The sequence below is a fragment of the Balaenoptera musculus genome, chromosome 10 (assembly GCF_009873245.2).
Source record: "Balaenoptera musculus isolate JJ_BM4_2016_0621 chromosome 10, mBalMus1.pri.v3, whole genome shotgun sequence".
NCBI classification, from domain to species: domain Eukaryota; kingdom Metazoa; phylum Chordata; class Mammalia; order Artiodactyla; family Balaenopteridae; genus Balaenoptera; species Balaenoptera musculus.
Window position 1 is genome coordinate 95,945,297 of NC_045794.1, and position 27,213 is coordinate 95,972,509.

General features: G+C 40.7%; 1 protein-coding gene across 1 annotated transcript in view; it reads left to right on the top strand.

Annotated features, from left to right (window-relative positions):
* Nucleotides 1–574: 574 nt before the first annotated feature.
* TNRC6B (trinucleotide repeat containing adaptor 6B) overlaps nt 575–27,213 on the top strand; it is a 250,794-nt gene continuing 224,155 nt past the window's right edge. The window contains 1 exon segment of the mRNA XM_036865529.1: nt 575–769. The gene's annotated coding sequence lies outside the window, so the exon portion shown is untranslated.

Here is a 27,213-nt window from a genome sequence, read left to right on the forward strand (position 1 = left end):
TGTTGGACGGACTTTCTTGCTGTTCCACCAATAGTTTAAAGATTTGACTAGGGAGTGACATGCTGACGGTCCAATGATTCACAACCAGCCCACACTCAGCACTTCGGAGGGGATAAATCAAGAAGCCGGGACGTATAGATTCCGTTATTAGGCAGTACTGGATGGAGAGAGGCGCTTAGGGGAAACAGCGCGAGGGCGAGGCACTAATGAGCTAATAAAAGGAAAAAGACGATGGTTGCGCCAAGTGAGCTCAGCCGCCATCATGCTCTAGTTTCCCCTTCGCCTATCCGAGTCTGCGACCGAGGAAAAGGTCTCTGGGATGCTGAGGGGGTGTGTCCCCGAATGATTGGCGCAGGCAGCTCAGCCAATCGTAGCTCGTCAAACGGAACGCATTTGACCAATGAGGGGCGACGGCAGCTGAGAGAAATTGGAGGGGCGGAACGGCAGCTTGACGGGCACAAAAGCCAGCCAGTGAGGGCCGGCAGCATCCTCCCTGCGGCCAATGGAGTGGGGCTCTGGGCGGGCCCCCGAGTGTTTGTGTTGTGGTTTTGGGGGAGGGAGGCGGAGGGGAAAGTTTGTTTATTTTGTTTTTAGTTTCTGGGGTCCCCGTGTTTCTCGGAGGTGAAGCGGGAGGGAGTGACCCCCCCCGAGCCCCTCAGTCCCTCTACTACGTCGCCTCCATAGCCTGCAGAGAAGCGGGGACCGCGCGCATCGCGGCGCATCGCCTCACAGCGGAACGCCGCGCACTCGGAGCCGGCACGGCTCAGTGGTAAGTGAGGACCGACGGCCACCGCCGCCCTTCCCCTCCCCCGCTCACCGCCCAGTCAGAGCTGGCCGGCCGGGTGGGCGAGGACGCCCGCGGGAGTGCGCGGCGCGGGGTCGGCCTGTCAAGCTCAGGCGCAGCGTGTGCGTGTCCTCGCGAGTGAGCGCGCGCGGCGGGGAGAGGGCCGGGAGGGGCGTGAGCGCGCGCGGGGTCGGCGGGGGTGGCGGCGTTGGGCGCGCGCCCCGCTGGGCGGGCGTCTGGTGGGTTTGACCCCGGGGCTAGGAGGGACGCGGGCGACATCCGCTCGCGGGGAAGGGGCGCCCCGAATGGCCGGGCCGGGACCGGCGGACGAGCGCGACTCCGGGCGTCACGCGCCGTCAGGTGTGAGCTGGGGGAGGGCTTCCGGGTGGGCTGGTCGAGTCGAGTTCGCTTCCCGTCGCCGGGGGACCTCGGGGCAGGGAGGGGTCCCCGCGGAGAGCCGAGGCCCTCGGAGGCGCGTCGGGGCCCCTGCCTGGCGGTGGCAGAGAGAGGCGGCAGGCCTCGGAGCCTCCCGGTCCCCACCTGTGTGCAGGACCTGCGTGACGGAGTGAATGCGTGCCCCTGCTCCCGCCCCCACCCCTCACCCCAGAGCCCTGCGTGTGTGGCCACCTTCGAGAGGCGATTCAACCTTCTCGGGGAAAGGAGGGCGAGGGGAATATCAGCGGACGACCAGCCCGAAGTGTTTTCTGCATTCCCTGGTCCTGCGCCCTTTGGTTTCAAACTAGTGGGTTTCCACAGTGGGCTTAAATGCACTATAGTGGCTAAAGACACCCAGTAAAGGTAGCGTCTTGTCAGGCTCCTTAAGGACCAGTCCATCCTCAGTTCTTTGGGCACCGAGAACTAGTCTGGGTCTTTTCAGGTTCCTTGCTTTCTCATGTATCTTTTGGCTGTTTTATTACTTTTTAGCGTCTGTGCTAGAGGTTGAAGCGAGGGATAAGGTGAATTTCAAGTTGGCCATTTGCTTACAATACAAGCAAAATTATACAACAAAATTGGCCAGAGATGTTTCCCCATGGTCAGTGAATAAAACGTCATTAATTACTGCCCCCCCCAGCAGTTAGGCAAACAGAAATGAGATGTATAGAAATCTTACATCTTAGCATTTTGTGCAGGTTTAACAGTAGAGGCTATTTCCTTCGTAGTTGTGGGGAATTTCAGTAGGATGGTAGTTTCCTATTGATTTGGAGAAGCATCTTGGCTTTGAAACTATGTTTATTCTTTTGGTAGTGTTTTGTAAGTGCCTCTTAAAAAGCAGAACTTTTAGAACATTGACAACTCTACATGTGTGCAGTGTCACACTAGGTAGGAAGTAGGAGAGATGTGAATGTAGTAGGTCCATACACTAAGGCAAGTATCCAGATCACAAATCAGACTGGCTTGTTCCACTTGGGATGCCGTGATGATAATAATGATGCCTTTATAGTTTCTTAGTTCTTGACTGTTTTTAAGTGCTTGTCGCAAACATCATTATTTGAGCAGAATAGTTCCTGATAGGACTTAAGGAGAAGAAATTCCCAAGCTGCTTTTCTAAGGTAGCACATAAATGTCATGCCCTTGGGGAAAAAAGATTATTTTTTTCTCATTCGAACGGAAGCACTTAAAAATGTTTTAAATCAGAATACCATTTCTTCAAATGGTAGTAGTAATGTTAAGCTAACATTTTTTGCGTGCTTTGCGTATGCCAACCTGTTTATATTTTTACCTAATTCTTACCTTAAGCCTGCGGGGTAGGTATCATTACTGTTTTATGGATGAGAAAAAGAGCCTCCAAAAGCCACAGAGCTAGGAAGTTCAAGGGCATCGGTTTAGTCTTAAGTCTGTTTGGTTTCAAAGCCTGTGCTTGTTCCATTTTGCCCACTAAGTTACCCAGAGGAAGAAATGCAGAGTACACTGAAAAGTAAGAGAGGGATGGAAAAGGGAAATGCGAGTGATTAGGTTCCCCATACCTAACTTAAGAATTAATTAAACTCATTCTTAGTTTTTAGAAATTAGGAACATTTTTACTAGTGTTACATCTAAGCTTTGCTTTAATTTCCTCCTTATTTAATTTTTATAAAGATAAATTAAAATGCGTTTAATTCAGAGGTCAGGGCTTTCAGAGCCCTTCGTGCAGATCACTCCAGGACCTTTGCTTGTTGTGATTAATCCTGTGTGCTCTTCCAGGGCCCAGGCGTTATTCACTGTTGTATCCAGCAGGGTGCTTACTGTATAGTAGGAGCACAGTAAATATCAGTTGACTAAGGAACAGAGTTAAAAATGTCATGATTTCGGGTTCATTTTAGCAGTTTTAGTTTAATGGGACAATAAGAAAGTGAACAGCTCATGTGCAAAAGGCATGTTCTAGAAGAATACTTAAATGGAGCAATTCATAGAGTCTGGGAAGTTTGGCTCTGCTAGTTTGCTAAATCTTCCACTTCTCCTTATCTGTTTGAGCTCCTGTGCCATTCTGTTCTTCCTTTCACCTCCAGAATTCTAACAGAGGAGGCTATACTGACTGCTTCCCTTCACTACTTAGTCATCCTTTGAACCTTTGCAGCCTGGCTTTTAACCTCACCACCATTCACTGAGGCGTTTTCCAAGGTTGCCATTTAATTTAATGGTTAAATTTCCCAGACCATCCTTTCGGGCTTTATCCTGTTGTGTTCTGTTTCCCTGCAGCTCAGTCCTTTTGACTGCCCCACCCTTAAAAAAAATTTTTTTTTTACTTTTAAAATAACATATAATAATAATGACTTTTAGTGTGTATACGTTTCTGTGAATGTTAGTACGTGTACAGGTTCATGTGACCATCACCATAATGAGGATACAGAACAGTTCCATCACCCCCAAAAGACTCCCTCATGCTCTATCCCTTTTGAGAGCCCTTTCTCCTGACTTCCATCCCAGAGAGAAATTAACACTAAGGATCAAACTCAGGCTCCTTTTGTTGTCTTTCTTTTTCTCTTTTTCTACTCCTTGAAAATGTTATTTACTTTTGGGATTTAAACTATCACTCCTATCTATTAACCTGAGGATCCATGCCTCATCTCTCTTCCATTCTCTAAACAACATCCATATTTACCTGCTGGAATTCTTCCCTAGTCCTTCATACCCGGTATGTTTAGAGTTGTGCCTAACTTTGCCTCCCAGCTAATGGCTCCCAAACCAGCTCTTCCATCAGATTTTTCTATATTTTTTGGTGATGCCATCCTTCTCCCAGCCTTGTAACCCTGGAACACTTGAAGGGCCTTATATTAAACTCTGTTACCCCAGACCAAGTATCCTGCTACTCAGCTACAAATGCTGGCTCCTGCCCCTTTGCTGCCAAGCCGGCTTCTGTTCAGTATGCTGAGCAGAGCATAGGTGGTTGGAACACTTAGAACCCATCAGGATTTCCCTGGTCAAAACCCCTCACGGCTTCCCATTGCGCTCAGACCCGTTTAGGATTTTATTTTTCATCCTTTGAGGCTTCGCAAGATGTGGCCTCTGCCTGCCTCTCCAGCCTTCTCTCACCTTTTTATGGCCCACCTGCCTTCCTGACATTCTAACTACACAGCCTTTCTTTCAATTCTTTGAATTACCCAAGCCTTTTCCAGCCGTAAGGTTTTTGTACATACCACTCTCCTGGCTTGGGCTGTTCTTCCCCCCTAGTCTTTACCCACCTGACTTCAGGGTTCAGATGAAATTGTCACTTCTTCAGAGAGTCTTTCCTTTATGGCCTCATCCCATCACTCCCATCCACCCTTAATTAGGTCTCTCAGAGCTCCTGTTCTGTCTTCATAGCTCTCACTACAGTTTGTGATTCAGGACAATGTCTGTTTTGCTTCCCATGCCTCCAGAGCCGAGCCAAGTATCAGGCATACAGCAAACTCTCAGTAAATATTTGCTGGCTGTGTTGTGAGTCTGGGCTTCTGCTTTTATAATTTATTGCTATCTTGTAGTTTCTGGTAGCCTTGCTTTCTACTTCCTACCTTCTCTGGACTTGATCCCACTGGTGGAGGTCTTGCCACATAGAGATAGATATGAAATCACTAAAGAGGACACCGATTTTGTTCTCTTGAATTGCACCTCCGCCTGGGAGCCTTTACCACTGAGCCAGTTGAGATCTAACCTAAATCTAAACCGGGGCTGGGCTTGCTAGTCCGCTGAGCATTGCACCTTGGTTATCCAGGCTCATGTCAGTGCTTGCAGCTGTTACTCTTCCCTCACCTCACCCTGCTCTTGATTTCTTCCTCCTCTCTACACCCAGCGTGGGACTTCTAAAGACCTGTATACTTTCCAGCGGAGCCTGCTTACCCTTTGACATTTGCTGGCCTTTTGACATTGACAACTGCCTCTAGTGTCTTGACGCTAGGGATTGCCCCCACGCTAGTCTTCCTGAAACAGTGCTTTGTTTACGTTTCCTGTCCCCTCCTCAAATCTACCACAGGCACTTAAGTTTGAAAACATTCAATAGTGTTTCATTGCCTCAAGGGATTAAACTCTGGAGCTTGTTATTTAAAGCTCTCTGGACTTGCACTGTGCAGTAGAAATAGAATGCAAGCCGCAAATGTGAGCCACACATGTAATTTTAAATTTTCTAGTAGCCACATTAGAAAGGTAGAAAAAAAGGGTGAAATTGATTTTCATAATGCTTTATTTACTAAAATATATCCAGAATATTATGTAAACATGTAATCAGTAAAAAAAAAAAAATTATTGAGGTGATTTACATCCCTTTTTTCATGTGAAACTCTGAAATCTGGAGTGTACTTTTCATTTAATACATCTCAATTCAGACTAACCACATTTCCAGTGCTCAGTAGCTGCATGTGGCTAGTGGCTACCATGCTGGACGGCACAACTCTAAACCATGTCCTCAACACAGATGGAGGGCTGTACCTGGGTAATTGCCACCACTGGCCTTTTGGTAACTCTGTTCCCCTTCCCTACAACCAGCTCCTTATCCAAATATGCTAACCTTCCTTGCTGAGAAACCCGGAGGATCCTAAGACCAACCCTAAACTTCAGTTCTCACCATCTCCTCTGAGCCATTTTAATGTTAATTTTTTCGTGTCATTGCTTTTTCATATAGCAATTATTTATTTATCAGTTTGTATTATAATCAGAGGTAGTGTTAAAATATTTAATAACTGATAAGGCATAGGTATAGGTGCCTGATGAATTAGAGCCAATGGCAACTGTGTTCTCATCTGTGTGTACCTGCTGAATTACAGCTCTTATTGTCCTGGGCTGTGTTATTCTTGGCTTCCTCCATAAGACTGAGTTCCTTGAAGGCAGGCTTTTGTCCTGCTCATTTTTGCATCCCTAAGATGGCGCCTTACCTGGCATATAGTAAGCAGTCTGTAAATATGTTAAATCAATGAACAAATGCTACCTTGTATTTTGTTTTATTCTTTCTGTGTGCTGCGTTTTATCTTTCCAATTAGAAACCAAAATATAAGTTCTTTGAGGACAGAGATCATGAAATATGAAGGACTAGATGGCGGTTTCTTGATTGTCTTCATAGGAGAATTTCTTCTGAATGAAGATTTGCTTTAAAAAAATAACTATGTTTAGATACTGTTATGGGTTTTCAGACTGGGTCAAAAAATGAGGTTTGACTTTAATGATACTTACTTTCTTTTGTGGTTTGTAAGCTGGCTTCGAAAGCAGCTTCAAAAGAAGAGCTCCTTGGAATTAATGCATGCTCTTCCAGTTAGGGGCATATTTAGTTACTGGAAAGGCACTGAACTAGAAGTTGAAAACCTGGGTTGGTTTGTATCATAGACATATGCTTGAGTACCTACTGTGTTCCAAGCACAGGAATGATTGAGAATTCAAAAACTAATAGTATGAAAAAGATGCAGCTTTAACACAGAGATGAAATGATTCATTCTTCCTAGGAAGATTGAATTCCCCTCTGCTCCCTTATACTTTCCTTATTTTTAGCATGGACTACACTATATAGTGTTTCTAGATCTGTCTCTCCCATCAGATTGTGAGTTTCTTAAGAGCAAGACTGTTGCATTCATCTCTGTATGAATGCACACACTGTACTGTGCCTGCCATATTGTAGGCACTCAAATGTTTGTTGAATAAATATCCCCAAATAAATTAGTTTTGCAGAACCTTAGTTTTTTCTTTTGTAAGTAGGGAATTCTCTGCCTCAGAGAATTGTTGAAACTGTAGCAGGAATAATCATTTAAAACTACGTATCTGTTCTGTGTCTGTTATACCTCAAATATACAGCACTTAACTAAAAAACAAGTGTAACTGATCACATTTCTCCCCTACTTAAAACTGTTAATGAGTCCCCAAAACCCTGCCATCTGCCCTCTGGAGTATAAACTTCATGAGAATAAGCACCTGTTCTGTCTTGTTCACTGAATGCCCAGGGAAGACCCTGCCACATTGCCTGTCCTCCCCTTGGTTGCCTGTACTCTTGCCACACCGACCTTCTGGTTCCTGAAATGCATATTCCTCCCCACTCCAGGTCTCTTCCTTGCACTTGCTCTTCCCATGGTCTGGAGGCCTCCCACCCCAACCCTAGTTGATGCCTCTTCAATCCTCAGAGCCCAGTTTATATGTCACTTCTGTAGTGACTTTCTAAGCATCCCCACCCCAGATTAGGAGATGTGCTGCTTTAAAAAATTCAGAGCACTTAATATAGTTGTAATTAAGTAATCATTTAACTTGTATATTGTTTTCCCTGCTAGAAAATAGTTATGTGAATAAAAATACCTTGTCTGTTTTGTTCACATTTTTATCACCAGTATCTAGCACTGTAAATTGCACATAGTAGGTCCTGAATGAATATTTTTCAAATAAATTAAGAAAGAGAACTAAAAATAGAATTTAAAAAAAATCATTTTAATGGTTTAAATAAATTAAATATATGGGGGCAGGGAGGGGCTTTCCATTTTAGATTGTCTCCAGGTTCTATTTTTTTCTTAGTTTCTACTTGTAATAGGTAAACATTTTAATATTACAGAAAGAATATTGTAATGAAAAATTTTAATTTGTCTGAAAATTTAATCTAGTCATTGTAGAGTTTTTTTCTGTTGTTGTTGTTTTGGCCATGTTGCGTGGCTTGTGGGATCTCAGTTACCGGACTAGGGATTGAACCTGGGCCACGGCAGTGAAGGCCCGGAATCCTAACCACTAGGCCACCAGGGAACTCCCCACTGTAGAGTTTAATGAGTATCTTTTTAATCCTTATTAGTAAAAATGATCAGAATGGTTATTCCTTTAAATGCTTTCTTTATGTGGTCGGGACTCACATGACTACAGTTTCTCTGAATGTTTGAGTGCACACCATGTGCTGAACGCTAGGTTAGCAGCTAGGACTACAAGGATGGGATGAGAAGAGATCTTTGCTCCCGAGGAGTGCACAGCGAAGTGGGCAAGGCAGACACATACACAAATGAGTGCCATTTAGTGCAATAAGTGCTATAGTAGGCATATAGGGGAGGGGGCAGGGGTGAAAAGGAAAGTTGTCCACACAACTGGAGGTCCAGAAAGCCGTTCCAGGGAAGGTGACACTTCCAGTAAGTCATAGAGGAAGAGGGCATTTCAGGCAGAGTGAACAGCCTGCACAGAGGCCCGAAGGAGCATATTTAGTATATGGAGAAGATGGCACAGTGGTCTGCTTTTATAAAGCTGGCGTTGGGGTACAGGGCCAACAGCTGACTTGCAGGCTAACCATGTCATGTCAGACTCAGACTCTTAGATTACACTACATTTCAGAACTGGAAATAATCTTGGAAATCATGTTGTGATTCCGTACATTTGAATTCATAAAGGCATTATAAAGTACCATTCAAAGAAGCTAATCATAAACCAGAATGATGCTTGTTGCTTCTAATTAATATAGTTGTTTGAGTAGAGTGCCTGTAACCATGCAAATGATTTCAGGTGGAGTTAGAAAGCAGTAACTCATTTAAGCTTATCTAGGAGTGGAGAGTAAAGGAAATGACCTCCAGGTTGCCTGAGGCGAGTGCAGATCCACCTCACAGGGCCAGACACTGAACCAGTGAAAGGGATGAAATCAGAAAGGATTACCCAGAAGGGCCTCCAGGTACATGTACTGGGAAAGACGACTTCTACAGCTTGAAGTTTTAATTTTACTTATCTGTAAGTCTTTAAGTGGTTCACTGAACCAGCATTAGTTTAATTTGATTCTCAACTAAAAGTGAAGAAAGGAAGATTCGTTGAATGGAAATTTAGTCCATTTTCATTCATTTTATACCTCTTTAGTTTAACAGCTCTTTGCTTTCATGTCCCCTTCCATTCCTCTTTCTCAGCCTTGTTATTCTTAAGTAGTGCCTCCTTTTCCCTAATTCACCCCAACTCTTGCTATCTTTCGTTCTATTATTGTTTTTAAGTACAGTTGTGAGATGTCTGTACTTTGTTGGCTAACCAGTGTTTCCTCAGATTATCATATTCAGAACTTGATAGTTTTCAGAATGGGAGGTGACTAAGCTCTGGTAGTGCTGATCACATTCAGAAGATGATAATTGACCTGTTACAATGTCGATTGCTACAAATTTCTGTGTGCTTGTTTATTGACCTACATTACAAGGGGCTAAGGAGATAGTGGATGGTAGGGAAAGTGATAGCAGTGAGTGTAGTTTAAGATGTTTGGAAAAGAAAGGAAGGAGAAAATGGGAAGCGCAGTGAGGTTGAGAAGGCACAACATCTTAAGGTAAGAAAGAAAATCTATTTAAAAGGTGTAGGAATGAGACAGGAGGGAAGAGGGCAGGGCAGAACCTTTAAAAGAAGGACTTAGCTATTGAGGATGTAACATAAATTGGTTAGAACTGATTAGGCCCAGGATGGCAGCAAGATTCAACTTCCAGTAGCCCTTGAGCCTCATTATACGCTCATTGTAAAACATGCTAAATGACACACCCATGGGCACCATGACAGTTCTGAGGCTGACCATAAAAGGGCAAAAAGTAGGTGGTGGCCCTATTCCTGGAAGTCCCCGCCCCTTCCCCCCAAAATAGTTGGACTAATCCTCCCACTCATTAGCTTATGAACCCAGTGCATAAACACTAAGCACCCCATATTTTGGGGCTGCTCTCGCCTTTTGAGACGGCCCACACTCTGGCTGTGGAGTGTGTTTTTCCCTCAGTAAACCCGCTTTCACTTTACTATGGACCACTCTTGAATTCTTTCCTGTGCTAAGCCAAGGACCCTCACTTGGTGGCCTATCCCAGGAACCCGCCCGAGACCTGGGACATGACCATCCTCTCGTGCCCCATCTTCCTGCAGCCTCTTTACAAAGGATATTAATAAATCTATTTCTTCTCTGTCACTTTGCCTCTCGCTGAATTCCTTCTGCGCCGAGTCGTAAAGAACCTGAGCTTCATTAAGTTCTGAGACGAGTTGTGTGGTTTCAGTTGGAAGATTGTTGGTTCAAGGTGCAATTTCAGGAAGGACCCAGGAGAGTGGAGTGATAATTGATAGAAGTTCCTTGTAGTTCCTCAACTAGAGAAGAGGGAGAAGTCAGGATTCTCTCTTGGATACCGTGAGCCTAAAACAGTTTATACTACTTTGTTTTTTTCTATGGCACTCAGCAGAATGATTTGCATATAGTAGGTGTAAGCAGTCTAAGAGATAAATCCGCAGGATTGAAAGGAGATATTATTTTTGTTTTTGTTTTGTTTTTGTTTTTTTGGCCACGCTCTGTGGCATGTGGGATCTTAGTTCCCTGACCAGGCATCGAACCCGTGTCCCCTGCATTGAGAGCGTGGAATCTTAACCACTGGACCGCCAGGGAAGTCCCTGAAAGGAGATATTGACTGTAACTTTAAACTTGTTCCAGTTGCCAGATTATACTATCTGTGATTTATGACACATGAACATGTTTGTTAATCCTGTATCTTGTGACTAGTACAGTTACGTTGTATTCTTTCCCTAGAAGGGTTAATTACATGTATACATTTAAAATGTACCACAGTTTTGTTTTTTTTTTTAATATTTTATTTATTTATTTATTTATTTATGGCTGTGTTGGGTCTTCGTTTCTGTGCGAGGGCTTTCTCCAGTTGCGGCAAGTGGGGGCCATTCTTCATCGCAGTGCGCGGGCCTCTCACTATCGCGGCCTCTCTTGTTGCGGAGCACAGGCTCCAGGCGCGCAGGCTCAGTAATTGTGGCTCACGGGCCCAGTCGCTCCGCGGCATGTGGGATCCTCCCAGACCAGGGCTCGAACCCGTGTCCCCTGCATCGGCAGGCAGATTCTCAACCACTGCGCCACCAGGGAAGCCCTGTACCACAGTTTTTATAATGCTTTCTTGGCATGTCTTTATTTTAAAACGTAGTAAGAACCTCCAAAAGTGGAAGAGGTCCAGGCTTCCTGACTTAGGCCCAGGTCAGTATGTTGCAGGAAAGTGGGACACATGAGGTTGGTCATGTTCCAGGTCTCAGGCAAGTTCCTGGGCCCGGCTGCCAAGTGAGGGTCCTTGGCTTTACGCAGGAAAGAATTCAAGAGTGAGCCATAGTAAAGTGAAAGCAGGTTTATTTAGAGAGATACACACTCCATAGACAGAGTGTGGTCTGTCTCAGAAGGCAAGAGCTGCCCCCCAATATGGGGTGGTTAGTTTTTAATGGGCTGGGTAATTGCATAGACTAATAAGTGGGAGGATTATTCCAACTATTTTGGGGAAGGGCCAAGGATTTCCAGAAATTGGGCACCACCCACTTTTTGGCCTTTTATGGCCTCGGAACTGTCATGGTACCTGTGGGTGTGTCATTTAGCATATGCTAATGAATTACAATGAGCACATCGTGAGGCTCAAGGTCTAATAGACATCGAATCTTCCACCATCTTGGGCCTAGTAGGTTCTAACCAGTTTTTGTTGTGTCCTCAATGGCTGTGTCATTCTTCTAATGGTTGTGCCCTGCCCCTTTATCTCCTGTCTCAAGTATATCAAGGGAAATGTCTTGAGCATCTTTTGGGTTCTGATGTGGAGGAAGGAGTGAAAGATGAAGCCAAGGTCCTCCTAGGAGCTAGATGTTTTTCCTCCTGTGAAAATCTTGCTAATGGTGTATCATGCTCAGTAATATCCCTTTCATGAGGAGGTATTTTACCCAGATGTATATCTCTTTGGGACTTCCAAGTGTAGAACTTTCTACTTAAGATGTACCATGGGCAACAGATTTTAAAATAAACCTTCAACAGCTACTCTTTTGTCAACCTTATTTTCTCTATAAAAGTTTTATATTTTATACCAAAGTGTTTAAAATTTATGATGTTTTTATTTTGCCGTTTGGCTCTATCCCTTTAAACAAAAGGGCACACTAATTATTGATTCCCACTTAAATCATGCAGGAGAAGGTCTCTTTATTCCCCCATATTCCCAATATATGGCCAAAACCCGGACCCAAAGGGGAAAACATTAGTTTTAAAACACCAGAGAATTAGTGAAAAGGCTCTTTGTGGAAATAACAAAAACAAAACAAGAGAATGAAAATGCAAAAGACATCACATTTCAAGCCAGTAAGGGCTGGTTTGAAAACTTTAAACAGGGGACCCTGTGCCCCACACACAGCTTGTGAGGCGGCCTCAGCACATTGTGGCATCACCCTACGCTTCCCGAACCTGCCAGAGCCAGGGCTCCACACTGATGCAGCGTGTTTGCTTTTGAAGCAGATGCCCTCTAAACTTTTATTTACTGCACCTAAACATGTGTATCTAATGTCATTTTCTCTTGTTTTCCTTTCACCTCCTATTTTTCAGAACTTGGGTTTATCATTAAGGGTGCCTTTCAAAAAGGTAACTCTGGAGGCCAGAGATGGGCCTCTGCTTCACCTCCCTAAATGATTTGTTCACTCAGTTGGGTCGCATCATTGGTAACCATCCTCCCAATACCTGAATCTTGAAATCCGGAAACACTGAATCTTGAAACATTGCCACATCTTTCAGCTCTTTTCTCTATGGCTTTGGACTTAGAGCCTCTCATTTTCATTTTCATGCCACCATCCTACTTCTAAGTCATCTTCAGTCTATGTCTGGATTATTAAAATAGCTTCCTGTCAGTGGTCCTATTCCTAGTTTCTCTCCAGAAAACATTTCCAACATACACTATTTTCTTTTCCCTTCTTGATCAACCTTTCTTATTCTGTGAAATCCAGACCTCTCTGTCTGAGCCAGATCCTTTAATGCTTCCATCTATCAACTATCATTCCCTAGTTTTGAATCTTTGCCTTCTCCCCTACAATCTTTTCTCTGTATTTTATATGATTTTCTCCCTTTTTGTCCCCATACTTTATAAGGGTTATGCTGTACGTAAAATATTCTGCCTTGTTTCTGGATTCCAAACCATTTTCCTTCTCACTCTTAAAAAGCGTCCTCTAAACTGTCTTCCTAGAAGTCCTTCATTTTTTTTTTAATAGATTTATTTGTTTATTTATTTATTTATTTTTGGCTGCATTGGGTCTTCATTGCTGCACGTGGGCTTTATCTAGTTGCAGCTAGCGGGGGCTACTCTTCGTTGTGCTGCGCGGGCCTCTCATTGCAGTGGCTTCTCTTGTTGCAAAGCATGGGCTGTAGGCGCATGGGCTTCAGTAGTTGTGGCACACGGGCTTCAGTAGTTGTGGCTCGCAGGCTCAGTAGTTGTGGCGCACGGGCTTAGTTGCTCCGTGGCACGTGGAATCTTCCCGGACCAGGGATCGAACCCGTGTCCCCTGCATTGGCAGGCGGATTCATAACCACTACGCCACCAGGGAAGCCCCTGGAAGTCCTTCATTATTAAAGACCTCTTCATTTAGATACAGTGTTTTATTTATTTATTTATTCATTCATTCATTCATTCATTTAGCTGCGTTGGGTCTTCTTTGCTGCATGCAGGCTTTCTTTAGTTGCGGCGAGCGGGGGCTACTCTGGTGCGCGGGCTCTCATTGTGGTGGCTTCTCTTGCTGCGGAGCACGGGCTCTAGGTGCGCGGGCTTTAGTAGTTGCAGCATGTGGGCTCAGTAATTGCAGAACGTGGGCCCTAGAGCACGTGGGCTTCATTAGTTGTGGCGCACAGGCTTAGTTGCTCTGCGGCATATGGGATCTTCCCAGACCAGGGAATGAACCCGTGTCCCCTGCATTGGCAGGCAGATTCTTAACCACTGCGCCATCAGGGAAGTCCGATACAATGTGTTTTTATTGATACGATTGTGACTGTAATGAATCAAATAAATAAAATTTCATTCCTTATTTCTAGTGGCATTTTTGTAGGTCATTTTGGTTTTTTACATACACAATTATATCATTTACAAAGAAAGACAATTTTACTGTCTAATGTTTGAGTTTTAATTCTTGCCTTATTGTACTGGCTAAGACCTCAAGTACCATAATAGAAGTGATATAACCAAATAACAAATGTTGGCAAGGATGTGGAGAAAAGGGAACACACTTGTACACTGTTGGTGGGAGTGTAAATAGGTGCACCCACTGTAGAAAACAGTACGGAGTCTTCTCAAAAAACTAAAAATGGAACTACCATATGACCCAGCAATTTCACACCTGGGTATATATCTGAAAAAAAAAAGAAAACACTAATTTGAAAAGATACATGAGACTTCCTTGGTGGCCCAGTGGTTAAGAATCCGCCTTCCAATGCAGGGGACGAGGGTTCGATCCCTGGTTGGGAAACTAAGATTCCACATGCTGTGGGGCAGCTAAGCCTGCATGCTCTAGAAACCATGTGCCACACCTAGAGAGCCCACGTGCTGCAGCTACTGAGCCCACATGCTCTGGAACCCGTGTGCCACAACCAGAGAGCCTGCACACTGCAGTGAAGATCCCGCGTGCCACAACTAAGACATATACAATGGACTACTACTCAGGGATAAAAAATAATGAAATTTTGTCATTTGCAACAACATGGATGGACTTGGAGGGTATTATGCTTAGTGAAATCTCAGAGAAAGACAAATGCTGTATATATATCCACTTATAAGTGGGTTCTACAGAAGTAAAACAAAATAGTGAATATAACAAAAAGAAACAGATTCACAGACATAGTGAACACAAACTAGTGGTTACCAGTGGAGAGAAGGAAGAGAGGAGGGGCAAAATAGGGGTAGGAGATTAAGAGGTATAGACTACTATGTGTAGAATGAGTATGCTACAAAGATATTGTGCAGCAAAGGAATGTAGCCAGTATTTTATAATAACTATAAATGGAGAGACATGTACCACAATGTTCATTGCAGCACTGTTTACAATAGCCAGGTCATGGAAGCAACCTAAGTGTCCATCAACAGATGAATGGATAAAGAAGATGTGGCACATATATACAATGGAATATTATTCAGCCATAAAAAAGAAATGAAATTGAGTTATTTGTAGTGAGGTGGATGGACCTAGAGTCTGTCATACAGAGTGAAGTAAGTCAGAAAGAGAAAAACAAATACCGTATGCTAACACATATATATGGAATCTAAAAAAAAAAAAAAGGTTCTGATGAACCTAGGGGCAGGACAGGAATAAAGACGCAGATGTAGAGAATGGACTTGAGGATACAGGGAGGGGGAAGGGTAAGCTGGGACAAAGTGAGAGTAGTATTGACATATATACACTACCAAATGTAAAATAGATAGCTAGTGGGAAGCAGCTGCATAGCACAGGGAGCTCAGCTCAGTGCTTTGTGACCACCTAGAAGGATGGGATAGGGAGGGTGGGAGGGAGGGTATATGGGGATATATGTATACATATAGCTGATTCACTTTGTTATACAGCAGAAAGTAACACAACATTGTAAAGCAATTATATTCCAAAAAAGATGTTTAAAAAAAAAAGTGATATAGATGGGCATCTTTGTTTTTTTCCCGGACTTGGAAAGCACTGTACCATTAAGTGTGATGTTAGCTGTGTTTTTCCTAGTTACTCAGCTGAATACTCTAGGGGTTCCCTGCAGATCTCTGGAGCTGTCTCTGTGCACTCCTCTCCTCTCCAGTACTACTGTGTACTACAAATTCTAGCTCCCTTGGACTTCCCAGAATCTCAGCTCCATCTCCTCAACTAAAGGAGGTCTCTGAGTTCTACCTGGGTTCCCCCTCCCGGTGCTTTGGCCTGGAGACTTTCCCTAGACAGCAAGCTAGGACAATTACAGGGCACACCTTGTTTGTTTACCATCTCTCAGGAATCACTGTCCTTCCTTACCTGATGTCCAATGTTTTGAAAACCATTGTTTTGTATATTTTGTCCAGAATTTTAGTTGTTTCAGGTGCAGGGGTACATCTGATCCCTGTTACTCCATCTTTTCTGGAAGTGGAAGTCCTGCCTTTTCTTAAAACATCTGAGGAATTATTTAGGAGTTGCTTCGAGTATGAGATGTTCTTTGGAATTTCCGTAGGGGAAAATCTTCATTCTTTCAGGGTGGGTTTGATTTTAGGGAGCAACCAAGAGTCATTTCTTTAAAAAATTAATTTATTTTATTTTTGGCTGTGTTGGGTCTTCGTAGCTGCATGGGCTTTCTCTAGTTGTGGCCAGCGGGGGCTACTCTTTGTTGCGGTGCGTGGGCTTCTCATTGTGGTGGCTTCTCTTGTTGCAGAGCATGTGCTCTAGGCACGCAGGCTTCAGTAGCTGTGGCTTGCAGGCTCTAGAGCGCAGGCTCTGTAGTTGTGGCACACGGGCTTAGTTGCTCCGCGGCATGTGGGATCTTCCCGGACCAGGGCTTGAACCTGTATCCCCTGCATTGGCAGGCGGATTCTTAACCACTGCGCCACCAGGGAAGCCCCCAAGAGTCATTTTTAAGGTCTGGTTAAATGATATGTCTGAGTGATACTGTTTGGGGTCCAAAATGATTTCAAAGTAATGAGGCAAATTTCCTTGTGCCATTTGTAAACTGTTTTGCAAAATAGGAGTTGCAAACTTTTTTCAGGGATGGCAACCTGATTGAGATAAATATAAACCTTTTTAGGGTGTGTATCTTGAAAAATTACTTTCAGTTGAATGTTTCTATATATTTATTGGTACATATTTAATATCAGTTTATATTTACAACTGGCACTTAATTGCTTACTAAAGCTTTCTCAAATTGTTTTTATGTGATTCTCTCTCTCCAGCTTGATTATAAACTCACTGATATCTGGATACTTTTGTACATTTCGTCAGTACACTGCAGTCTTAACTGCGGAAGCTTCTTAAATGATGATAGTCAACTAATTTCTGTGTAGGGAAACTAAGATCACCCTGTCAAAATACATTGCATGATATAAAAGGATATAAAGTTGGGTTTTGATAACTGTACAGAATTATTGATGCATCATGATTTAAATTTAAAGTTATTTGTATAAGATGTTGAATTCCAGTAGCTTGAGCGCGCACGTATCTGTATCTGTCTTACACTGTAGGAATTATGTGAATGACCTAGTTCACAAAGATGCCTTGAATCTGGATCTGTTATGTAATTAACCAAGGAATATTCTTAGAACCTAGTAGATTGGTATATACACTATATTATATGCAACCTTGATCACTGGGTATAATTCTTCGGGGCGGAGGTAAAATTCTTTTCTCACAGTCTTTCTTGTACCTGAAGGTTCCATTATTCCCAACCCCACCCCTCCATTAGGAAACAAGGACTTTTAAAACGTATTCTTAATGGATTAAAATCTTAGATTTTTAGCTTTCAACTTTGATTTTCTTTAACTTTGTATTTTTAGTTAACTGAATTTATAGCTTTACATTTCTTTTATAGTAAATCTTATAATAGTGAGTTTGGAAACTCTTTTACTTACAGGATGTCCTCTTGGCTTGCTCTTTATCCTTGATGTTCCAGTATCTTTATGTTATCTTTTTTTTTTTTTTTCCTCTCCTCTTTCCTTCCATTTCTGTTTTGTTTAAGTAAAAGGGAGATTACAGTGCGAAATTTTTCTTTTAAATTCTTATGTGTAAGATGGACTTCTAAGATCCAAATTTACCCTGACGTTTTTAATTTTAATTTTTAATTAGAATTCCATATATCAGTGATGTTCTCATATGTGCTATTTCTGATGGCAACGTTGTTATTTTTCTTGCATAGTACGAACCACAATTTAGTAAATAATACTTGTAAAGATAGCATTATCCTTCATTTCCAGGATGTAGCAATGACCATTTTTGCTACTAATATTGCTTTAAGGAGTGTTTTGAGTTATTTTTCAGTCTTTAGTTTCTTTGAGTAGTATAACTTTGTGAGTGCTTCCTTTGGACAGATATAATTTGGGGTTCTTCTCTACCCCACACATTTATTAAAAGGGGTTTTATCAATCAATGTGATACACCATATTAACAAATTGAAGGATAAAAACCATATGATCGTCTCAATAGATGCAGAAAAAGCTTTTGACAAAATTCAATACCCATTTATGATAAAAACCGTCCAGAAAGTAGGCATAGAGGGAACCTACCTCAACATAATAAAGGCTATATATGATAAACCCACAGCCAACATCGTTCTCAGTGGTGAAAAACGGAAACTATTTCCACTAAGATCAGGAACAGGACAAGGTTGCCTACTCTCACCACTATTATTCAACATAGTTTTGGAAGTTTTAGCTACAACAGTCAGAGAAGAAAAAGAAACAAAAGGAATCCAAATCGGAAAAGAAGAAGTAAAGCTGTCACTGTTTACAGATGACATGATACTATACAGAGAGAATCCTAAAGATGCTACCAGAAAACTACTAGAGCTAATCCATGAATTTGGTAAAGTAGCAGGATACAAAATTAATGCACAGAAATCTCTTGCATTCCTATACACTAATGATGAAAAATCTGAAAGAGAAATTAAGGAAACACTCCCATTTACCATTGCAACAAAAAGAATAAAATACCTAGGAATAAACCTATCTAAGGAGACAAAAGACTGTATGCAGAAAACTATAAGACACTGATGAAAGAAATTAAAGATGATACAAACAGATGGAGAGATATACCATGTTCTTGGATTGGAAGAATTAACATTGTGAAAATGACTATACTACCCAAAGCAATCTACAGATTCAATGCAATCCCTATCAAGCTACCAATGGCATTTTTCACAGAACTAGAACAAAAATTTCACAATTTGTATGGAAACACAAAAGACCCCGAATAGCCAAAGCAATCTTGAGAAAGAAAAACGGAGCTGGAGGAATCAGGCTCCCTGACTTCAGACTATACTACAAAGCTACAGTAATCAAGACAGTATGGTACTGGCACAAAAACAGAAATATAGATAAATGGAACAGGATAGAAAGCCCAGAGATAAACCCACGCACATATGGTCACCTTATTTTTGATAAAGGAGGCAAGAATGTACAGTGGAGAAAAGATGGTCTCTTCAATAAGTGGTGCTGGGAAAACTGGACAGCTACATTTAAAAGAATCAGAACACTTCCTAACACCATACATAAAAATAAACTCAAAATGGATTAAAGACCTAAATGTAGGGCCAGACACTATAAAATTATTAGAGGAAAACATACATACATACATACATACATCACAGCAAGATCCTTTTTGACCCACCTCCTAGAGAAATGGAAATAAAAGCAAAAATAAACAAATGGGACCTAATGAAACTTAAAAGCTTTTGCCCAGCAAAGGAAACCATAAGCAAGATGAAAAGACAACCCTCAGAATGGGAGAAAATATTTGCAAATGAAGCAACTGACAAAGGATTAATCTCCAAAATTTACAAGCAGCTCTTGCAGCTCAATATCAAAAAAACAAACAACCCAGTCCAAAAATGGGCAGAAGACCTAAACAGACATTTCTCCAAAGAAGATATACAAATAGCCAACAAACACATGAAAGAATGCTTACATCACTAATCACTAGAGAAATGCAAATCAAAACTACAGTGAGGTATCACCTCACACCAGTCAGAATGGCCATCATCAAAAAATCTACAAACAATAAATGCTGGAGAGGGTGTGGAGAAAAGGAAACCCTCTTGCACTGTTGGTGGGGATGTAAATTGATACAGCCACTATGGAGAACAGTATGGAGGTTCCTTAAAAAACTAAAAATAGAACTACCATATGACCAAGCAATCCCACTACTGGGCATATACCCAGAGAAAACCATAATTCAAAAAGACACATGCGGGCTTCCCTGGTGGCACAGTGGTTAAGAATCTGCCTGCCAATGCAGGGGACACAGGTTTGATCCCTGGTCCAGGAAGATCCCACATGCCACAGAGTAGCTAAGCCCGTGCACCACAACTACTGAGCCTGAGCTCTAGAGCCTGCAAGCCACAACTACTGAGCCCATGTGCCACAACTACTGAAGGCTGCGTGCACAGAGCCTGTGCTTCGCAACAAGAGAAGCCACAACAATGAGAAGCCCTCGCACCACAGCGAGGAGTAGCCCCGCTCACCGCAACTAGAGAAAGCCCACACACAGTAACGAAGACCCAACATAGCCAAAAAAAAAAAAAAAAAAAAAAAAAAAAAAGACATATGCACCCGAATGTTCATTGCAACACTATTTACAATAGCCAGGTCATGGAAGCAACCTAAGTGTTCATCGACAGATGAATGGATAAAGAAGATGTGGCACATATATACAATGGCATATTACTCAGCCATGAAAAGAAACGAAATTGAGTTATTTGTAGTGAGGTGGATGGCCCTAGAGCCTGTCATACAAAGTGAAGTAAGTCAGAAAGAGAAAAACAAATACTGTATGCTAACACATATATATGGAATCTAAAAAAAAAAAAAATGGTTATGAAGAACCTAGGGCAGGACAGAAATAAAGACGCAGATGTAGAGAATGGACTTGAGAACCCAGGGAGGGGGAAGGGTAAGCTGGGACGAAGTGAGAGAGTGGCATGGAGTTACATATACTACCAAATGTAAAATAGATAGCTAGTGGGAAGCAGCCGCATAGCACAGGGAGCTCAGCTCTGTGCTTTGTGACCACCTAGAGGGGTGGGATAGGGAGGGTGGGAGGGAGACGCAAGAGGGAGGAGATACGGGGATATATGTATATGTGTAGCTGATTCACTTTGTTATAAAGCAGACACTAACACACCATTGTAAAGCAATTATACTCCAATAAAGATGTTAAGAAAAAGGGGGGGATTTACTGCTTTCATGTCCACCAGTTGTGAAATGAGGTTCCTATTTGGCTGCGTTGTTTCTAGCATTTGCTAGTTCTGTATGTGAGAGAGGGTCGGGGAGGGAGGGAGGATTGGCGTATAGTTTAAAAAAAAAATTAACAAATTTTATTTCACCTAGATACCAGGGTTTAAAATACAGTACTGTACTTATGTTTATTAAAATGTTCATTCTACCCCTATTTTTCATGTGAAATCTTCTAAGTTACTCTTCATTGTAATTAATGATAGGTTCTTAGTAGTCTTATGTCTTAGTTCTTGCTTTACTCTGGCTTTATAGTTTTCTTTCTATAATAGAGACCTTTGAGTTTTGCAAGCTTTGTTATTATTTGTCATTTAGTCATATATTATAATAGAATTGATACATAACTGGGCTAAAATATATAATTTTCCCTTGCACGTCTTCTATTCCTTGACTTTTATTTTGTGTTCTATTCCTTGGTAACTACTTGGATTCTGTGACTTCTTTTTTTTTTTTTAATTTATTTATTTATTTATATTTTTATTTTTGGCTGTGTTGGGTCTTCGTTTCTGTGCCAGGGCTTTCTCCATTTGCGGAGAGCGGGGGCCACTCTTCATCGTGGTGCGCGGGCCTCTTACCGTCGCGGCCTCTCCCGTCGCGGAGCACAGGCTCCAGGCGCGCAGGCTCAGTAGTTGTGGCTCACGGGCTTAGTCGCTCCGCGGCATGTGGGATCTTCCCAGACCAGGACTCGAACCCGTGTCCCCTGCATTGGCAGGCAGATTCTTAACCACTGCGCCACCAGGGAAGCCCTGTGACTTCTTTTTGATTTTTATTCTTTTAATTATTTAAATCGGTGCTTGTTAACTTTTAAAATCTATGTTCCTCTTTGACATATTTAAAAAAAAACTTATGCTCTTTGTTTTTGGGGTTTTTTCCAACATAAAAAGAAAAATCAAAACATATTGACAGAGGTCTGCTTTTTTAACTTTACTATCTTTACCCCATTTTGATACCACACTCCTGTCAAAGGGTGATTTTAATGTTGCCTTCAGAGAGAGGTTGACTTAATGTTGAAGTGGTATAAAATATTCTAACTAGGGGCTTCCCTGGCAGCGCAGTGGTTAAGAATCCGCCTGCCAATGCAGGGGACACGGGTTTGAGCCCTGGACTGGGAAGATCCCACATGCCGCAGACCAACTAGGCCCGTGAGCCACAATTGCTGAGCCTGCGCGTCTGGAGCCTGTGCTCCGCAACAAGAGAGGCCGCGATAGTGAGAGGCGCGCGCACCGCGATGAAGAGTGGCCCCGATTTGCCGCAACTAGAGAAGGCCCTCGCACAGAAACGAAGACCCAGCACAGCCATAAATAAATAAATAATTTAAAAAAAAATTCTAACGAATAATGCAGTTATAGCATTATAGACATTCAGAGTAGAATATTTTAATAGTGATAATTTTTAATTAAAAATTAATTAGTTCAAATTAATGTATAGGAATATTTTTAGAAAGAGATGTATATTTTGATAGAGATGGACAGGACTATTTTAATAAAAACCCATTTTTAGGTTCATAGTCCCTTACTGGAAACTCTAAGGGCCAGCTGTATCTTAGAATTCAGAATTTTTTTTTTTTTTTTTGGAAAGCTTATAAGATACATTTACTGTATACATGTAACGCCCCTGCAGAGTCAGGGGTAGCACTACATAGTCAAATACATTAATATTTCAGTGGCCAAAGCTATGACTATTCTTACTTTAGTGGGTAGACTATAAATAGTCTCATGTCAGTTCAGGTCAGATTTTGCTGCCAGTTAAATTCAGATCAAGTTTTGCTACCAATGAATTATAGAAAATTTTTGATTCTCAGAAGTTTTTGTGGATTTTGGAATTGTGGCTAAGGGATTATGGACCTGTTTTTACTTTCTTAGCTCTAATATTTGGTTACTTTTGTTACCTTCAGAAAATGAAACCTGCTTTCCTTTTTTTCTTCTACAGGATATGAGATTAAATCTGTTCTCTCCAGGCCAGTTAATAGAAATTAGGACACCTCTTCACAAAGCTTGATACCTTAGGCAGCTGTCACTGTCACATGACACTTCCTCCACTTCACTGGCTTTATGTTGAGAATCTCATCGTTCTCGTCTCCATTCTCCTTTTCGGAGTGCTTTGTGGTAATAAATAGTAAGGAAAAGAGATTTAAAATTCGCAGTACTTCACGTAATACATATCCTGTCTCACGCACAGTAAGGTTTCAGAAGGAACAGCATGTTCTCTGAGGACCAGCCTTTCCTACTATCAGCTAATGTAGTAGCTTAAAAAATAAATCTTTCTAAAAGGAATACATGCTTATAGTAAAACAAAACTCCATATGGTACAGAAGGATAAATTAAAAGTAGACGCTTTCCCCTGCCCTACAGCACCCTTCACCCAATCAGCTTTTAACCACTTGTTTTGTACCTCTTCTAGGGGTTTGGATCCTTTTTAAATTTTTTTTTTCTTTTTTTTTTTAGTTCAGACTTTCCAGGGGACGGTTTGGGAAATTCTGATTAGGTATTATAACCCAACTTGGACTGATTTTGTGTTCATTGTATGTTAAACTATGGAGTGACCTTTTCGGTTCTAGTTGGCCTGTATAAATTTTATTTCTAGAGCTATTTGTTCAAACTGCATAGTTTTGAAATGTTAGACACATGTCTTGAATATTAATTGTTCTAAATTGCAAATGTCTGAGTATTATCCACACATAGGAGTAAAAATTCAATGACTTATTGATTTGCTTAGCAAAATATAATTTTTTTTTTAAGTCAAAAAGCATGCATATATTTGACAGCGTGCACTTTTAAGGAACACTTACGTTTAAGAAGTAGGGTGAAAAAAAAAAAAAAAAAAAAAAAAAAGAAGTAGGGTGTTAGCTCATTGGCCAAGTCACTTGTTCTCAAGGTAAGCATATGGGCAGTGAGATGCAGATGGTCCTAGCAATTATTACCAAGAACATTACTGAAATTGTTTATGTTCTTAAATCCATGATAAATATAAGAGCACAATATATCTAAACATGAATGTCCTTCTGGGGAAAGTGTCAATTTTTGTTTTATATGGAATCCAGATTGTTTTACTGTTTAGTTCAACAAGCATTTATTGAGTACTAACCGTGTCAAAAATTGGCCTTATAGTAATGAGATAAAAATTGCTGGGACATTCCAGGGGACTGTCCAGAGATTGTTAGAAAACAAAATTGAGAACTACTTTTCCCAAGTCATGATGAGGCTGTTAGATGTATACCCTTGTAAATGAGGACGTACCTAGTAAGTACTGGCTGAAATTCAACTTAAGGTCATTCAGTTTGAAGTTGCTTGGTCCAGATCCCTAAGTGGTACTTCCCTCATCCTACCCATCCCACCCCTGCTGCCTCACACTCACATACACACAGGGTCTGTTTTTTTTTCCAGTTTTTGTGCTTGGCACCATAAATATGGGACAGGAGAAAATAAAAATAGTCATTGGTGTTCTAGGTTGCTTGTTTGCCGGTTTAGAGCCTCAGACTCCTTGTTTTTGCCAAGTACATATAGACTGCTTTTTTTTGTTAAGGTCAAGGACTCTCTTAGTTTTTGTCCTCTTTTGGTGGAGCTTTGCTAGGATTCAACACTCTGCATTGAACAGGAGCTACTGTGATGTGGCTGTGAATTGTGGGAGCCAGACCAGAGATCTCTAAGTACTTTTTGGCAAAGCTTTGGCTCATGGAGTATAAGTTGCCTCTTTCCTTTTAGTGTGATTTTGGAGGGAATGGGAACTGGGATCTGTGACATTTACAAGAGCCTCTAGTCGTTAATTGAAGGAAAAAATGCTGGTTGATGAAGGGAAATGACTATAAAATGTAGCAGAAATAAAACTATTAAGTAGGACTAACAAAATAATAAGCAAAAGTTTGCTATAAAGTCAGGCAAATAGTCTCAAGTTGTAAAAAGCCAATTAGCAGAATAAAGAATTAAAAAAGTCAAATTTAAAAATAGAGCTGATTATTTTAAGCAGTTAAGTAGAGCTTAGAAGAGTAATAGAATTGCCCTCTCTGATAGGAAATAAGTCAAGCTAATAATTTAAGAGTAAATAAAGGATATAAATATGGAGAAACTTTAGAGTATATGAAACCAGTACATTTAAACATGGTAATGTATTTGTTATTATGAATTTCAAAAAAGGTATAAAGATATATTAGGAGTATGCTTTGTAGCTAATGCAGATTCTAAATTTTATGTGCATAATTAAGCTATTTGGATTTTCTATTTTTGTCTTGTGTTAGTTTTGGTAATTTATGTACATCAAGGAATTGCCTGTTTCATCAGAATTGTTTAGGTATTGCCATAAAGCTGTTCATAACATTCTTTTATTGTTATTTTAATGCCTGTAGGATTTGTAGTAATGTCCCTTCCTTTATTTCTGATATTAGTAATTTGTGTTTTCTTTCTTTTATTCTTTAGCTGCAAGCTGAACAATTTTATTGATCTTGTCAGAGAAGTAGCTTTGAATTTCATAGATTTTTCTCTGTTGTTTTCCTGGGGTTTTTGTTATTACTGTTGTGGTTGTTGATTTCCAGTCTTTATTGTTTCATATTACTTGCTTTAGATTTAATTGGCTCTTCTTCTAGCTTCTTAGGGATGGAAACCGGTCATTGATTTCAAACCTTTCTTGTTTTCTAGTAGAAGCATTTAACACTATAAATTTCCCTCCTAGCGCTACTTAGCTATATCCCATAACTGTGTCTCACACATTTTTATATATCATTTTCAAAATATTTTGTAATTTGCTTTGTGATACTTATTTGACCCATGTGTTACATATAAATTTCTTACTTTCAACATATTTCTGGATTTTTTTGTTACTAATTTCTGATTAAAAATTGTATCGTGGTCACAGAACACCTATTATATGATTTCAGTCCTTTGAGATTGTTGAGACTTGTGATAGTCTTCTTTAGTGAATGTTCTATGTGTATCTGAAAAAAATACGTGTTCTACTGTCCTTGGGTGTAGTATGCTATTAATGTCAGTTAAATCAAGTTGGTTGATAGTGTTGTTCAGTCTTATATATCCTTACTGATTTTCTTTCTACTTATTATATTGATTTCTGAGAGGAGTGTTGAAATATTCACCTATAATTATGGATTTGTCTATTTCCCCTTTCAGTCATTTTTACTTCATGTATTTTGAACCTCTGTAATTAGGTATATACACATTTAGGGTTGTTACGTCTTCTTGGTGAATTGAGCCCTTTGTAATTTAAAATGTCTCTTTTATCTCTGGTAATATTTCTTGTCTTGAAGTCTACATTGTGTAGTATTAATATCTTCACTCCAGCTTTCTTATGACTAGTGTTTGCATGGTATATCTTTTTCCATCTTTTAATTTTTAACCTATCTTTGTCCTTCTTTAAAAATGAGTTTCTTTTAGATAGCAGATAGGTCGATAGGTCTTGTGTTTTGTTTTGTTTTGTTTTGTTTTTAAATACAATTTTACCATCTTTGCTTTTTAATTGAAGTGTTTAGATCGTTTACATTTATGTCATTTTCAAAATGGTTGGATTAAGTCTGTCATTTTGCCTCTTTTCCTGGTTATTACTTTTTTTACTATTTTATTTCTTCTGTTGGATTATTAGCTTTAAATCTTTATTTTTACTGTCATTGCTCTAGAGTTTAAAATATGCATCTTTAACTAATACTGTATCTGCCTTAAAATAACATGGCACTTCATTGATTGTGTAAAAACTTTATAAAGTACGCTTTTATTTTCCTCTTATATCTTTAGGCTGTTGTTATCATACCTTTTACTCCTCCATATGTTATTAACCCCACAATTCATTGTTACCATTTTTGCTTTTAGTGAAATTTTAAAAATCTGAAAAAAGAAAAGTCTTTTACATTTACCCACATATTTGCCAATTCCAGTGCCCTTCATTCTTTTGTTTAAATCTGAGGTCTCATTTGTATTAATTTTCTTTAGCCTGAAAGGCTTCAGCATTTCTTGTAGAAAAGATCTGATGGCAATGAATTCTGTCCTCTTTTGTTTGTTGAAAAATCTCCATTTCTCCTTGATTTTTGAAGGCTATTTTTGCTGACTGTCGAATTTTAGATGGCCAGTTTCTATCTTTCTGTACTTGAAGATGCTGTTCTGTTGTCATCTTGTATTATTTCTAATAGGAAGTCAGGTGTCATTCTTAGCTTTGTTCACCTGTGTGTAATTTGCCTTTTTTCTCTGACTGCTTTATAAGATTTTCTCTCACTGGTTTTCAGCAATTTGATGATGACACTGTGTCCTGGGATGCTTTTCTTGGGATTCTTAGATCTCTGGGCTTAGAAATTTCAACAAATTAGGGAAAGTTTTAGCCATTATTTCTTATTTTTTCTTCCTCAGC